This window comes from Dendrobates tinctorius, unplaced genomic scaffold (assembly GCF_039654945.1).
Source record: "Dendrobates tinctorius isolate UK_male_01 unplaced genomic scaffold, ASM3965494v1 ptg000179l, whole genome shotgun sequence".
Classification (NCBI taxonomy): domain Eukaryota; kingdom Metazoa; phylum Chordata; class Amphibia; order Anura; family Dendrobatidae; genus Dendrobates; species Dendrobates tinctorius.
In genome coordinates, this window is record NW_027361846.1 from 721,723 (window position 1) to 737,684 (window position 15,962).

The 15,962-nt window shown below is 47.2% G+C and overlaps 1 protein-coding gene across 1 annotated transcript in view; it reads left to right on the forward strand.

Moving 5' to 3' along the window:
• Positions 1-15,962, forward strand: part of GBX1 (gastrulation brain homeobox 1) — a 185,572-nt gene that overhangs the window by 134,254 nt on the left and 35,356 nt on the right. The gene's annotated exons all lie outside the window — the stretch shown is intronic.

A 15,962-nucleotide genomic window follows, 5' to 3' on the forward strand; every position in this document is an offset into this window, starting at 1 on the left:
GCAGCGGACACAAGAGCTGCTTCAAACGCGAAACTGCACACCTTATCTGCAGAAGCAAAGAGTCGACTAAGGAGAGCTAGTGACACCGTTCGCCTACACTCATTACTAGGCTGAACCCTCCTCCAACGTTTCATAGCCTGCCGAACAATAATTTTGTAACATCAGACCAGCCCAATAACTGAAAATGAAAAGCAACACCGGACAAGCGCTGCTGTGCTGCCGTACCCGATAAACCCTTACTATTCAACTGGCACAAATACTCAACCGTAACTTGCAATCTCGAATTCTCACACGCCTGAACCGGCCTGTGACCCGCCAATTGGCACCATTCCACCCATGCCTTACCATATGCTCGCCATGTCGACTGGGACACAGAGGAACGGACAAGAGACATCAACTGCTCCTGACCACATCCCACAGAATCGACGGGCAACTGAAAGCCTCCGGAAGGGAATTAGGACCATGATCCGTGGAAACCTGCAAGTCAGAAAAATCAAAAAGGTTAGGAAACAAACCATCACGGCCCTGTACAAGTCGAGCCCGAAGTCAAATGTTGAATTTCAAACATAGCAGAGCCAGTCTACGAAGAAGGCCCAAAACTGGCGGAGACCTGGACGACATGTGATTGATACAGCGAGACACCCCTGGATTAACCGTCCTCAAAAGAATCTCCTGATTGCAGAGCAAATCACCCCACAACTCAATCGAGACGACGATTGAAAAAATTTTGCATAGGGTCCTGTCATGACCAAAAGCCGACCTGACCCAAAAATCCGGCCAATTCTCCCGACACAATCAATTCCCAAATCCTGTCATGAAACCCACAACTCCGTCCTCTGCTGCAAACAAATTCAAGTCCTCTGCCGTCCGGCACGGTAACATGAAGCAAGTGTGACCATTGAATGTTTGCAAAATAGAAAGCCACACTTCCAAATCCGCCTTCATGGACCTTGCAACCCGCACCCTGTGGTGTGGGCTAGAGACTCCTTTCGTAGCTAACAACAGCCGTCGTGAGAACACCCTACCAACCGGCATGACTCTGCTCGCAAAGACCAACAATCCCAACAGTGATTGCATCTGCAAAAGGGTAACCTTCCGAACTGACATGAAACCCTCAATCAACGAGACCAATTTTTGAATCTTTTCGCCGGGTAGTCGATACACCATTGCTACCGTATCAATTTCGATGCCTAAAAACGACAAAATTTTAACCGGACCGATGGTCTTCTCCGGTGACAAAGGTACACCGAATTTCTGTGCGATTGACGTGAACGTTGAAAGCAGCCTGTCACATACATCAGAACCATTTGGGCCGACAAAAAGGAAATCATCCAAGTAGTGAGTGACGGACCTGTTTCTCGATTCCCATCTCACTACCCACTCCAAAAAGGAACTAAAAAGTTCAAAATAATAGCAAGAAATAGAACATCCCATGGGAAGACACATGTCAAAATAAAATTCCCCTTCTACCTGCTAGACATAATATTAACCAACAGGCCAGACCGCATATCAAATGTAAGGGTTGGGGGTCACTTGGGTAATAGTGATCACAAATTAATAAGTTTTCATGTATCCTGTAATAAGATGTGTAGTAGAGGGGTTACAAGGACACTAAACTTCAGGAAAGCAAATTTCCAACGGATGAGAGATGATCTTGGTGCAATAACTGGGACGATATCCTGAGACATAAAAATACACAAAGACAATGGGAGACGTTTATTCTCCTCCTGAATAGGAGCTGTGCACAATATATACCGTATGGGAATAAACATGCGAGAAATAGGAGGAAACCACTATGGCTAAATAGAGCTGTAAGGGGCGCAATAAGGGGCAAAAAGAAAGCAGAGAATTACAGCAAGTAGGGAGTGATGAGGCATTAACTAAATACAGAAGTCATGTCAGACTAACTTAATTTCCTTCTATGACGGAATCACTGATTGGGTGGATCAAGGAAATGCTGTAGATATAGTATATCTTGACTTCAGCAAAGCATTTGACAAAGTATCTCATACAATCCTTATTGAAAAAATGACTAAGTATGGAATGGACAAGACAACTGTTAGGTGGATTCATAACTGGCTTAGTGATCGGACCCAAAGAGTGGTCGTAAATGGCTGCACATCCAGTTGGAAGAATGTCTCAAGTGGGGTACCACAGGGCTCTGTCCTGGGCCCTGTATTGTTCAACATCTTTATCAACGATTTAGATGAAGGAATTGAGGGTAAACTGATTAAATTTGCTGATGACACAAAGCTAGGAGGGATAGCTAATACTAGAGAAGAGAGAGAGAGGATTCAAAAAGATATAAATAAACTGGAGAAGTGGGCAGCAACTAACAGAATGGTTTTTAACAGGGAGAAATGCAAAGTACTACATCTGGGCAATAAAAATGAAAAAAGCATATATAGAATGGGACTAATAGGGCTAAGCAACAGCACATGTGAAAAAGACTTGGGTATACTAATAGATCACAGACTGAATATGAGTCAACAGTGTGATGCAGCAGCAAAAAAGGCAAATGCAATTCTAGGATGTATTAACAGAAGCATACAGTCTAGATCACGTGAAGTCATTATTTCCCTCTACTCCTCTTTGGTCAGACCTCATCTGGAATATTGTGTCCAGTTTTGGGCACCACATTTTAAAAAAGGCATCAACAAACTGGAGGAAGTTCAGAAAAGAGCAACCAGAATGGTGACCGGTCTGCAAACCCTGTCTTATGAGGAAAGGTTGCAGGATTTGGGAATGTTTAGTTTGCAAAAGAGAAGACTGAGAGGAGACTTAATAGCTGTCTACAAATATCTAAAGGGCTGTCACATTGTAGAAGGATCATCTTTATTCTCATTTGCACAAGGAAAGACTAGAAGCAATGGGATGAAACTGAATGGGAGGAAACACAGATTAGATATTAGAAAAAACTTTTTGACAGTTAGAGTGATCAATGAGTGGAACAGGCTGCCACGAGAAGTGGTGAGTTCTCCTTCAATGGAAGTCTTCAAACAGAGGCTGGACAGACATCTGACTGGGATGATTTAGCGAATCCTGCTTTGAGCAGGGGGTTGGACCAGATGGCCCAGGAGGTCCCTTCCAACTCTACGATTCTATGATTCTATGAAGATTAAATAAATTCTGTAAAAATCAAATCAAGACAGCAAAGATTGAGACAGAGAGACTCATTGCCAGAGAAAGTAAAATAATCCCAAAATATTCTTTAACTACATAAATTGTAAGAAACTAAAAAATGATAGTGTTGGTCCCCTTAATAATAGTCTGGGTGAAATGGTGGATGAGGAAAAAGCCAATATGCTAAATGACTTTTTTTCAACAGTATTTACACAAGAAAATCCCATGACAGATAACATGATCAGTGATAAAAATTCTCCATTAAATGTCACCTGCTTAACCCAGCAGGAAGTACGGCGGCGTCTAAAAATCACTAAAATTGACAAATCCCCGGGCCCGGATGGGATACACCCCCGAGTACTGCAGGAATTAAGCACAGTCATAGATAGACCATTATTTCTAATCTTTAAAGATTCCATAATAACAGGGTCTGTACCACAGGACTGGCGTATAGCAAATGTGGTGCCAATATTCAAAAAGGGGACAAAAACTGAACTTGGAAATTATAGGCCTGTAAGTTTAACCTCAACTGTGGGTAAAATCCTGGAGGGTTTTCTAAGAGATACTATACTGGAGTATCTGGAGAAGAATAACCTCATGACCCAATATCAACATGGGTTTACAAGGGACCGTTCCTGTCAGACTAATCTGATAAGCTTTTATGAAGAAGTAAGTTCCGGACTGGACCAAGGGAATGCAGTGGACGTGGTGTACATGGACTTTTCAAAAGCATTTGATACGGTGCCACACAAAAGGTTGATACATAAAATGAGAACAATGGGGATGGGGAAAATATGTGTAGGTGGGTTAAGAGCTGGCTCAGGGATAGGAAACAAAGGGTGGTTATTAATGGAGCATACTCGGACTGGGTCACGGTTAGCAGTGGGGTACCACAGGGGTCAGTATTGGGCACCACAGGGGTCAGTTTTGGGCCCGCTTCTTTTTAACATATTTATTAATGACCTTGTAGGCGGCATAGAGAGTAGAATTTCAATATTTGCAGATGACACTAAACTCTGCAGGGTAATCAATACAGAGGAGGACAATTTTATATTACAGGAGGATTTATGTAAACTAGAAGCTTGGGCTGATAAATGGCAAATGAGCTGTAATGGGGATAAATGTAAGGTCATGCACTTGGGTAGAACGAACAAGATGTATAATTATGTGCTTAATTGTAAAACACTGGGCAAAACTGTCACTGAAAAAGACCTGGGTGTATGGGTGGACGACAAACTCACATTTAGTGGCCAGTGTCAGGCAGCTGCTGCAAAGGCAAATAAAATAATGGGATGCATTAAAAGAGGCATAGATGCTCATGAGGAGAACACAATTTTACCTCTATATAAGTCACTAGTGCGACCACACTTAGAATACTGTGTACAGTTCTGGTCTCCGGTGTATAAGAAAGACATAGCTGAACTGGAGCGGGTGCAGAGAAGAGCGACCAAGGTTATTAGGGAACTAGGGGGTCTGCAATACCAAGACAGGTTATTACACCGGGGGTTATTTAGTTTGGAGAATCGAAGGCTTAGGGGTGATCTTATTACAATGTATACATATATGCGGGGACAGTACAAAGACCTTTCTAATGATCTTTTTACTCTTAGACCTGTGACGGGGACAAGGGGGCATCCTCTACGTCTGGAGGAAAGAAGGTTTAAGTATACTCACAGACGCGGATTCTTTACTGTAAGAGCAGTGAGATTATGGAACTCTCTGCCGTATGATGTTGTAATGAGTGATTCCCTACTAACATGTAAGAAGGGCCTGGATGCCTTTCTTGAAAAGTATAATATTACAGGGTATATACACTAGTCTCCTTAATATTGCGTTGATCCAGGGAGCTAGTCTGATTGCCGTATGTGGAGTCGGGAAGGAATTTTTTTCCCCAATGTGAAGCTTGCTGTTTGCCAAATGGGTTTTTTTTGCCTTCTTCTGGATCAACATGTTAGGGCAGGTTAGGATAGGATATGGGTTGAACTAGATGGACGTAAAGTCTCCCTTCAACCTTAATAACTATGGTACTATGTTACCTGACAACCCAACAAATGAAAACAATCTGGATGCACCGGCAACAAACGAAACGCCAAATCGATATAAGACTTCGCTAACCAGGCTCCTTCCCCCGCGCTCCTGATCAAAGCCACCGCCCTGTTGAAAGATGCATACGATACTGACATATCATCTGGAGAAATACCATCATTCACCGAAAACCCTTTTGGGTGCGATAAATGGTGAATCAAACGAAAGGAACCCGGGTCCTTCTTCGGAACCACTCCCAAAGGTGATACTCTAAAATCCTGAAAAGGCTGGGATAAAAACGGATCGGCCATCCTACCCAGTGCTACCTCCTTCTGCACTTTCGCCAACAGAACATCCGGATGTTCGCGAGCAGACTTCAAATTTGACGAAAAAGCGGGAGACCTATGCAATTTAAACGGGATGAAAAAACCTTCTGAAAACCCAAAACGCAGCTGACCTGCAGCCTCCTTGTTAGCATACCGGTCTAACCATCGTGACTACGTTCACCGGTGTCCTTCCTCTCAGTTTGCTGCGGCTTGACTGGCAGCTTTCCCGCGGGGCGGGAACACCGAGACGCCGGGTGGGAACCTCCACACGACGAATACTCATGCTTAAATTTGCAGAGACCGTAAAATCGAGACTGTCCCTCATTGAACAACCAACAGGTACCGGGTCTCCGCACAACCACTGAACTGGAACCTGTTTAGCCTTGTCCAGCAGCCGGTTATGGAAAGGGGTATTGCTTCTGCGTCATCATAAGGCGCAACCAAACCTCAGTCGCCTTCATCCCCCAACCAATTTCCGGGTGGAGAGCTAACCGCCTCCTAAATTCCTCATCATACCTCCACCACGCTGACACCCCATGAGCCTTGTATGAGTTGTAAATCATATCCTGATAGATGAACAACTCGGAGCATCAGCCCGGATGCTTCTGTCCCATAATGCAACCCAGTACAGCAAAAGCTTGCAATCAATTATTCATAGTTTTCGCCACCTTCTGGCGCACTCTCTCTGAAAATCTCTCATCAGGCCTTCTTTCCTTGTCCACAGTGTGCTGATCCACCGAAATCAACAACTAAATATCTATATAATCATTGCTCCAAATCTTCTTTTTAGTATCTTCATCTATGTGCGACCCTAGAGCACTAACCCCACAAAACATGGAATCCTTGTACACCCCCGCAAGCAGGGAGTCAACCTTATTACACTCCTTTCCCGTACCACCTGTGGGGGGCAATTGCCTGATCAACGCTCTCAACGCAGATATCACAGCTGCGTTAACCACGCTTGGAGAACCCAACAAGGAACACTCACCCGGAGTCACCGTTGGAGGAGGGACTACCATAGATGGAGGAACTCCGGCTTCCGGATAACCCGCCTGAATATTGATGCGATGACTTGTAGTCTCGGGAGATGCGACCGTCTCAACCAGGCTGGAAGTCCTTGATCGAACCCTCAACTCCAGACGCATGGGAGGAGGACCACGGGCATGCTCGGGACTCACGGACGGGCTTGACACCTCTGACACTGAAGATGGAGAGCCACGTCTCGAGGACAGGGGGTGGCGGCGACCACGAGAGGACGCACTGCGGCCTGAGTGCCTAGATTTCTTGTGCCTCTGCGATGCATGACGCCCGTGATGACGCGACTGCGAGGATGAGGAATAAGAGGAAGAGGAGGAGGATCTTCGGCGTCTACTCCTGTCCCTCCTCCCCCTCGGGGGGTAATCATCTACAGCCTCAGACATGGAAACCTCCCTGCTACCGACGGCAACAGCAGGAACCGGAGCCGTTGTCTGACCGAAATTCGCCTGAACGCCACTAACATGTGGGGCAGAACCAAGAACTGTAGTACTGGCGAAACCAATCATGCGGGGGGAGTGGGTTGCTGGGCATCCCCCGATACAGGTGCCTGTGATCCTACGACCACAATCTGCTCCCCCCTAGCCACAATGGGCTGATCATTGCCCTGCTCCTCCGTTGAAGCTATGCCTCCCACCCATTCTGAACCCCCTGTCCCCTATGAAGTTAACCCCCTTTGCAGGCACACCCAAACCACTCCCCCCCACCGCCAATATAGAGGGCACCCTCTCCACACCCCCGGTCAACCCCAGGCTCTGCAGTGGCTCCGCACGTGCAGACGCCGCCGCTTGCCCAGGGACGCAGGATCGGAAGTCGGGGGGTGGGGACTTCCGCCTCACCGCGCGCCATCGAGAAACAGCGCTGACACCGGCGAGGCGTCACGCAGCCGCAACGGAGGGCGGGATTGCCGCGCAGACCACCTACCTCCCTGCGGCTCCGACACCGCCAGCTGTTCTTGATGACCCACCGCGACGGCGGCCGGACCAGCCCGTGGTGAAGTGGTGACCAGGCCAGGCACCCCTAAGAAGGCAGGAATCTGGGACGCTGACAGGTGAGCGCCGATCCCCGCCATTAAACTATGCAGCCAAGGCTCCCCCTCCTGCTGTACACACAAGCGCAGAGCCTGAATAAGAGGATCTGCCATACTACAACCAGACAGCGCTTTTCAAAGCACTTCCAGGATCCGATCTCAGGAGGAAAGAGAGAGGGCGGCCTCAGATCCGGTGATATAAATCCACAGGAAGGGGCTGTGCTAACCCCTTCCTGATCCCATTGGCCCCATAACATTAAATCCCCGCACCACCACGACGTGGGTGGGCAAGTTCCATTACGCATAAGGGGAGGGGAGGGGAGGAAAGGCACCACAGTCAGTGGCACTCTCCTTATTCCGTACAGTGCCCACCAAAGTTACAGAAAAAGGGCGACATCAAAGTGGCATAACTAGCTCTATTGTTTAGCGTGAATTCGGCCAAGGGAAAAAATGAGACCCAGTCATCCTGATCAGCAGATATAAAATATCTCAAATAGGACTCCAAAGTCTGGTTTGTTCTCTCAGTCTGCCCATTGGTCTGAGGATGAAACGCAGAGGAGAAAGATAACTGAATTCCAAGATTGGAACAAAAAGCTTTCCAGAATCTGGAAACAAACTGGATTCCTCTGTCCGACACAATGTTCTCAGGAATCCCATGCAATCGAACCACCTGTTGTAAAAACAAGGGCACCAACTCTGAGGAAGATAGCAACTTTGGGAGTGGTACAAGATGGACCATCTTAGAAAATCTATCACAAATCACCCAGTCATTCTCTGAGAGACAGGAAGATCAGAAATAAAATCCATTGAGATATGGGTCCATGGCCTCTTGGGGACCGGCAGGGGCATCAACAACCCACCAGAACGAGAACAGGGTTTAGACCGAGAACAAGTCCCACAGGACTGCACAAAATTCCTGACATCACAAGATAAGGCAGGCCACCAAAAAGACCGACTCACCAAATATCTGGTACCAAAAATAGCTGAATGACCAGCCAATGCGGAGCAATGAACTTCAGACATCACTCTCTTCCTCCACTGGTCAGGAACATACAATTTTCCCTTAGAACAACGCTCAGGTTTGTCCTCCTGAAATTCCTCCAGGGCGCGTCTCAAATCGGGCGAGATGGCAGAAAGAACTACCCCCTCACCTAGGATGGTAGTAGGCTCGGTCACAATAAGAGAATCATCAAAGAAACTCCTAGAAAGGGCGTCTGCCTTGACATTCTTAGTGCCCGGAAGAAAAGAGACCACAAAATTAAAACGTGTGAAAAACAAGGCCCACCTAGCCTGTCTAGGATTCAAGCTTTTGGCCGATTCAAGATAAATCAAATTCTTGTGGTCAGTGAGGACCACAACTTGATGTCTAGCTCCCTCCAACCAATGTCTCCACTCTTCAAATGCCCACTTCATGGCCAACAATTCCCGATTCCCCACGTCATAGTTACGATCAGATGGGGAGAACTTTCGAGAAAAGAAGGCACAGGGATTCATTTTAGAAGTCACCGGATCTTTTTGGGACAAAACAGCTCCTGCACCAATCTCAGAAGCATCTACCTCCACCTGAAATGGAAGTGAGACATCAGGGTGCCGTAGAACCGGAGCAGAAGTGAATCTCCCCTTAAGCTCCTGAAATGCCGAGACTGCCTCTGGACACCAATTCAGCACATCAGCTCCCTTCTTGGTCAGATCAGTCAGTGGTTTGACAATACCAGAAAAATTACCTATAAATTTACGATACAAATTAGCAAAACCCCAAAATTTCTGGATAGCCTTCAAAGAAGTGGGTTGAACCCAATCATAAATGGCCTGTACCTTGGCCGGGTCCATTTCAATAGCCGAAGGAGACAAAATAAATCCCAAAAATGAAATCCTCTGTACACCAAAGAGGCACTTTGATCCCTTAACATACAGGGAATTTTCCCTCAAAATCCGGAACAGAGTCCGGACATGTTCCACATGAGAATCCCAATCACTGGAAAAAATCAAAATATCATCCAGATAAATTATCAAAAACTTATCCACAAAGTCCTGGAAAATATCATTCATAAAAGATTGGAAGACAGAAGGGGCATTAGTGAGCCCAAAAGGCATAACCATAAATGTCCCTCTGGAGTATTAAATGCCATCTTCTATTCATCCCCGTGCTTGATGCGAATAAGATTGTACGCCCCCCCCCCCCCCCCCCGAGGTCAAGCTTGGTAAACCAACAGGCACTTTTAACTCTGGAAAATAAATCAGACATCAGAGGTAACGGGTACTGATATTTAACCGTAATTTTATTAAGGGAACGTTAGTCAATACACGGTCTTAATGAACCTTCTTGGCCACAAAAAAAAACAGCACCTAAAGGTGACGAGGATGGTCTAATATGACCCTTCTCCAACGACTCCTTGATATAAGATCGCATAGCATCATGTTCGTGTACCGATAAGTTGAAAAGCCGACCCTTGGGAAATTTGCATACAGGCATCAACTCAATTGCACAGTCATAACTCCTATGAGGAGGCAAAGACGCAGACTCATTCTCACTAAATACATCAGAGAAATCAGCCAGATAATCAGGAATATCATGAGACTGAGGAGAGGTGGAGAAAACAGGAGTGTCACTAAGAACACACTGACAACCCCAACTCACCACAGACACAGATTTCCAATCCAAAACTGGATTATGAGTTTGCATCCAGGAAAAACCCAGAATAATAGCATCATGCAAATTGTGCAGCACCAAAAATGTACAATTTTTTTGGTGGTCTGGGGCAACTCGCATTATCACCTGGGTCCAAAACTGAGGTTTATTCTCCGCCAAAGGAGTAGCATCAATACACCTCAAAGGAATAGGCGTCCGCAGAGGTATCATGGGAAAACCACAACGTTTAGCAAAGTCCAAATCCATCAGATTCAAAGCTGCTCCTGAATCTACAAAAGCCTTAGCGGAAAATGTGGATAAGAAGCAGATCAGAGTAATTGCCAAAAGGAACTTAGGTTGTATACTGCCCACAGCAAATGTGTGTGCAAAACGTTTCTCTCGTTTTGGGCAGACAGAAATAGTATGAGAGGCGTCTCCACAGAAAAAACACAGCTTATTACGCCTTCTAAACTCCTGACGTTGCGCCCTAGACAAAACCCTACCACATTGCATAGGTTCAGACGTTTGTTCAAAAGGCGGCTGTCATGATCCAGGATGGGGTTTGTCTTTGGCCCGTCCTGGTCAGACAAGGGTTAATTGTTTCTGCCTCTCTCTAGCAGAGGGTGCCTATTTAATGCTCACTTGACCTAGGTCCGGTGTCAGTTATACTCCTGCCCTCGGCTGAGTTAGTTGACCTCGTGCGTACGTGTGCCTTGTGCCTGATAACTTGTTGCTTGTTTGGTTTTGATCCGGTTCTGTCCATAACGAGTTCTGCCTGTCCCTCTTGTACTGCACTACCTCTCTGTGTGTGACCCTCTGCCTGTGACTTGACTATTCTCTGCTCGTCCCTCTGGTACAGCACAGCCCTCTCCGTGTACGACCCTCGCTTGTCTGACCTGCGTTTTCCTCTCCTCTACAACAGTTGCCCTGCAGTAGGTACATTACATCATCTGCAGCAGTAGGACACTAAGCCCCGCCCCCAACAGTCACATGATCGTAGGTCCTGGGACTCCTTACTATTTTCTGTGCCACAGGTCCTGTCTGCTTGAACCTTCACTACGGTGTTGGACCCCGTGCTCTCCCATAGTGTGGGTAAGTCAACCTGCCCTGCGTAGCAGTTTGCCGATGCTGACAGGGTCCTAACATTAGAGTCCTGACATTATAACTTACCGTTACCATTTTTTTCTCACCGCTCCCCTTCTCCTGTGTGTGTGATGGATCCTATGCATGCTCTTTCTGAGCAGATAAAGCACCTGACTCAGATGTCTCAGAAACTCCTGGGGGAACAACTAGCCCTGGCTCAGTCTCAGCAGCTGATCGCTGACACTGTGCAGGGGGTTTTATCATCGAGGGCTCGGGATGTTACATTAATTTCCCCTGAGTCTCCGGTTATGTTACCGGAGACCTTTTCTGGAGATAAAAAGGAATTCAAAGTTTTCAAGGAGGGCTGTAAGCTTTTCTGGAGATAAAAAGGAATTCAGAGTTTTCAAGGAGGGCTGTAGGCTTTTTTTTTTCCTTGAGACCACACTCTTCTGGGGATGAAAGTCAGAGAGTGGGGGTCATTATGTCTCTGTTAAGGGGAGCCCCCTAGGCTTGGGCTTTCTCCCTTCTGACCACTGCCCCTGAGCATATGACTGTGGATGCATTTTTTGAGGCCCTGGGGCATATTTATGATGAGACTGATCGGATGCGTATGGCTGAGGACATGGTGATGAGTGTGTGCCAGGGGAAGCACACAGCCAAGTGGTTTTGCTCAGAGTTCAGACGCTGGGCTGCTGAGGTCTGCTGGGATGATGCCGCTCTCCGGGGCTTCTTCCATAGAGGCCTGTCTGAACATCTGAAAGATGCCTTGGCTCTCCACCCTCCGCCTGATTCCCTGGAGGAGGCTATGACACAGGCCGTCCGAATGGATCGCAGGCTACGGGCGAGGGGAGTGATGCAGATTGAGACCCCGTTATTCTCCCAAGGAAGGGGAGCCAGTCCTACATTGGAAAACATGGAGATGGGAACCATCAACCTCAAGGAGAAAGAAAGGAGACAACGGCGCTTGGGAAAATGCTGTTTTCACTGTGGCGATTCTGGACATTGGAAAAAGTACTGCCCCTCCTGTCCACTGACCAACAAGCGGCTGAGCCCGGGTGATTGTCGTGGAGATCACCCAGGCTCTCAGGTACCTTTTTCTCCATTTTCAAAAATGTTGTTGCAAGCGGAACTTTGTTGTGGTAATTGTCTCCACATCCACTTCTGCCTTCGTGGATTGCGGATGGTCGTTGAACTTTATTGACTCTGACTTGGTGGCCAGGTGTAAGTTAGGGACAGTTAGGCCGTAGACTCCTATGCATGTTGTTGCCATTGACAAAACACCACTGGCTACGAATGACATCATATTTCTTACAGAGGAGTTTCTCCTTAAAGTGTGTTCCTTGCACAAGGAAAATATTTCATGCTTTGTTATGGACAACCTGCCTGCGGGACTGGTGTTGGGGTTCCCCTGCTTACAATTACATAATCCTGTGATTAATTGGGAATCTTGGGACATTGTTAAATGGGGTCCCTATTGTTCTGAAAGATGTCTTACTACTGTGTCTGTGTCGTCTGTTGGTCTGGAAGGTATTCCGGAGTACCTAAAGGACTATACGGACGTTTTCTCCAAAAAGGAGGCTGAAGTTTTACCACCACACCGCCCATTTGATTGTGCCATTGACCTGGTTCCAGGTGCTAAATTGCCCAAGGTCTGCTTGTATAACCTTTCGGGTCCCGAGCGGGCTGCTATGAAGGAATACATTTCCGAGAGTCTCCGTAAGGGACACATTCGTCCTTCTGTCTCTCCAGTGGCGGCAGGATTCTTTTTCGTAAAGAAAAAAGACGGTGGTTTGCGCCCATGCCTCGATTTTCGAGAGTTAAATAAGATAACTGTGAGAAATATGTATCCCCTTCCACTTATTCCTGATTTGTACAACCAGTTGTCCGGAGCTAAGTGGTTTTCGAAATTAGATCTACGGGGAGGGTATAACCTTATCCGAGTCCGGGAAGGAGATGAGGGGAAAACTGCTTTTCTCACTACTGAAGGGTTGTTTGAGAATTTGGTCATGCCTTTTGGTCTGACCAATGCTCTAGTGGTCTTCCAAAATTTCATCAATCACGTGTTCTCTGATTTTATTGGACGTTTTTTGGTTGTGTATTTGGATGACATACTGATCTACTCACCTGATAAACAGGCTCACATTGGCCATGTTCGGGCAGTTCTCCAAAGGCATCGGGAGAACTGTCTCTTTGCTAAACTAAAGAAATGTTTATTTTTTGTTCAGGAACTGTCTTTTCTGGGATTCATTGTGTCTGCTGAGGGGTATCGCATGGATCCTAATAAGGTGCAGGCCATTGTCGATTGGGTTCAACCTTGTGATTTGAAGGCTCTGCAGCGTTTCCTAGGATTCGCCAATTATTATCGCAAATTTATAAGGGGGTTCTCACAGGTGGTTAAACCCCTCACAGACATGACTCAAAAGGGGGCCGATATCAAGAATTGGTCAGCCGCAACGATAGCGGCCTTTCAGTTTTTAAAAAAATGTTTCATGTCTGCTCCGGTTCTTATTCAACCGGACCCATCTGAACCATTTATTGTGGAGGTGGACGCCTCAGAGGTGGGGGTGGGGGCGATATTGTCCCAGGGACCCGCCACTTTGAGTAATTTGAGACCCTGCGCCTTTTTCTCGAAGAAATTCTCCTCCGCGGAGAGAAACTATGATGTTGGGAATCGAGAACTTCTGGCCGTGAAGTTGGCCTTTGAAGAATGGAGGCACTTTTTGGAGGGGGCTGTTCATCCTATAACCATAAATACAGACCACAAGAACCTAGCTTACATTGAGTCAGCTAAGAGGTTGACTCCTAGACAGGCTAGATGGTCACTTTTTTTTTCTTGATTCCACTTCTCTATCACTTTTCGGCCAGGATCCAAAAATGTCAGAGCTGATGCCTTGTCACGCAGTCTAGATCCGGTGTCCCCCCCCCCGAACCTCCATCCTCCATTCTTCAGCCTGGGGTGGTGGTGGCAGGTATTTCTAATGTGTTTGAATGGGAGATTCGGGAAGCCCAGTCTCTTGCACCTCCGGCTAAGCTTGTGGATGAACTTTTTGTACCAGCTCAATTTCGCCTCAAGGTCCTCCGGGAGTTCCACGACTCAGTTCTGGGTGAACATCCAGAGATCTCGGCTACCCAGAAGGCCATCGCCAGAAAATTCTGGTGGTCTTCTTTAGCCTCTGATGTTGGGGAATAGGTGTCTGCTTGTGATGTTTGTGCCCGTGCGAAAACCCCCCATAACCTGCCGGCCGGGGAATTGGTACCACTGCCAATTCCTGAGAGACCATGGACTCATTTGTCCATGGATTTCATCACCAACCTTCCCCCCTCCAAGGATAACACCGTCGTTTGGGTTGTGGTGGACAGGTTTAGTAAGCAGGCACATTTTGTACCCTTGGCGGCTCTACCTAATGCGGAACCGTTGTCCAGATTGTTTGTTGAGCATGTGGTGCGGTTGCATGGGGTACCCTTGAATGTGGTGTCTGATAGGGGAGTACAATTTGTTTCCAGATTTTGGAGGGCACTTTGTAAGAGGTTGGGCATTGGTTTGTCCTTTTCATCTGCTTACCATCCAGAGACTAATGGGCAGACTGAGCGGACCAATCAGTCTCTGGAGCCATCAGCCCGACAGGATGATTGGTGTACTGCGTTAACTTTGGCCGAGTTTGCGTTTAACAACCGCATTAACCAGTCTACGGGTACATCTCCCTTTTTCTGCAACTATTGGTTTCATCCACATTTTGGAGAGTTTTCCCGTTTGGACTCTGGGTGTCCTGGGGCGGATGAGACTATCCAGCCATTGGGGGAGGTATGGCGGGAGGTCCAGAGTAACATTACGAAGGCCCAGGATAAATATAAGTTTTTTGCAGACAAAAAACGGTCCATGGAGCCGGTTTTCCAGGTTGGGGATAAGGTATGGTTATCGACCAAGAATGTAAGGCTCAAGGTCCCCTCTGCGAAGCTTGGACCTAAATTTATTGGTCCCTATGAAATTACCAAAGCAGTGAACCCGGTGGCTTTTCGGTTGCGTCTCCTGCCATCTCTACTGATCCCCAATGTTTTCCATAGGGCCCTGTTGAAACCTGTGGGGTCCTGTGGGAAGGGATCAGTGTCTTCCCCGCCGCCGGTTTTGGTAGACGGGCAGTCTGAGTACAAGGTGGAACGAATTGTTGACTCTATGTTGGTACGTCGTGCCCTTCAATATCTTGTACATTGGAAAGGCTACGGTCCTGAAGACCAGTCGTGGGTTCCTGCTCGATCGGTTCATGCGGATCGGTTGGTCTGGGCCTTTCACGCCAAGTATCCTGAGAGACCCGGGGGTCCAGTGGCCCCCCATTGAGAGGAGGGTACTGTCATGATCCAGGATGGGGTTTGTCGTTAGCCCGTCCTGGTCAGACAGGGGTTAATTGTTCCTGCCTCTCTCTGGCGGCTCACTCGACCTAGGTCTGGTGTCAGTTATACTCCTGCCCTCGATTGAGTTAGTTGACCTCGTGCGTACATGTGCCTGATAACTTGTTGCTTGTTTGGTTTTGATCCGGTTCTGTCCGTTACGAGTTCTGCCTGTCCCTCTTGTACTTCGCTCTCTCTCTCTGTGTATGACCCTCTGCCTGTGACTTGACTATTCTCTGCTCGTCCCTCTGGTACCGCACACCCCTCTCCATGTACGACCCTCGCTTGTCTGACCTGCGTTTTCCTCTCCTCTACAACAGTTGCCCTG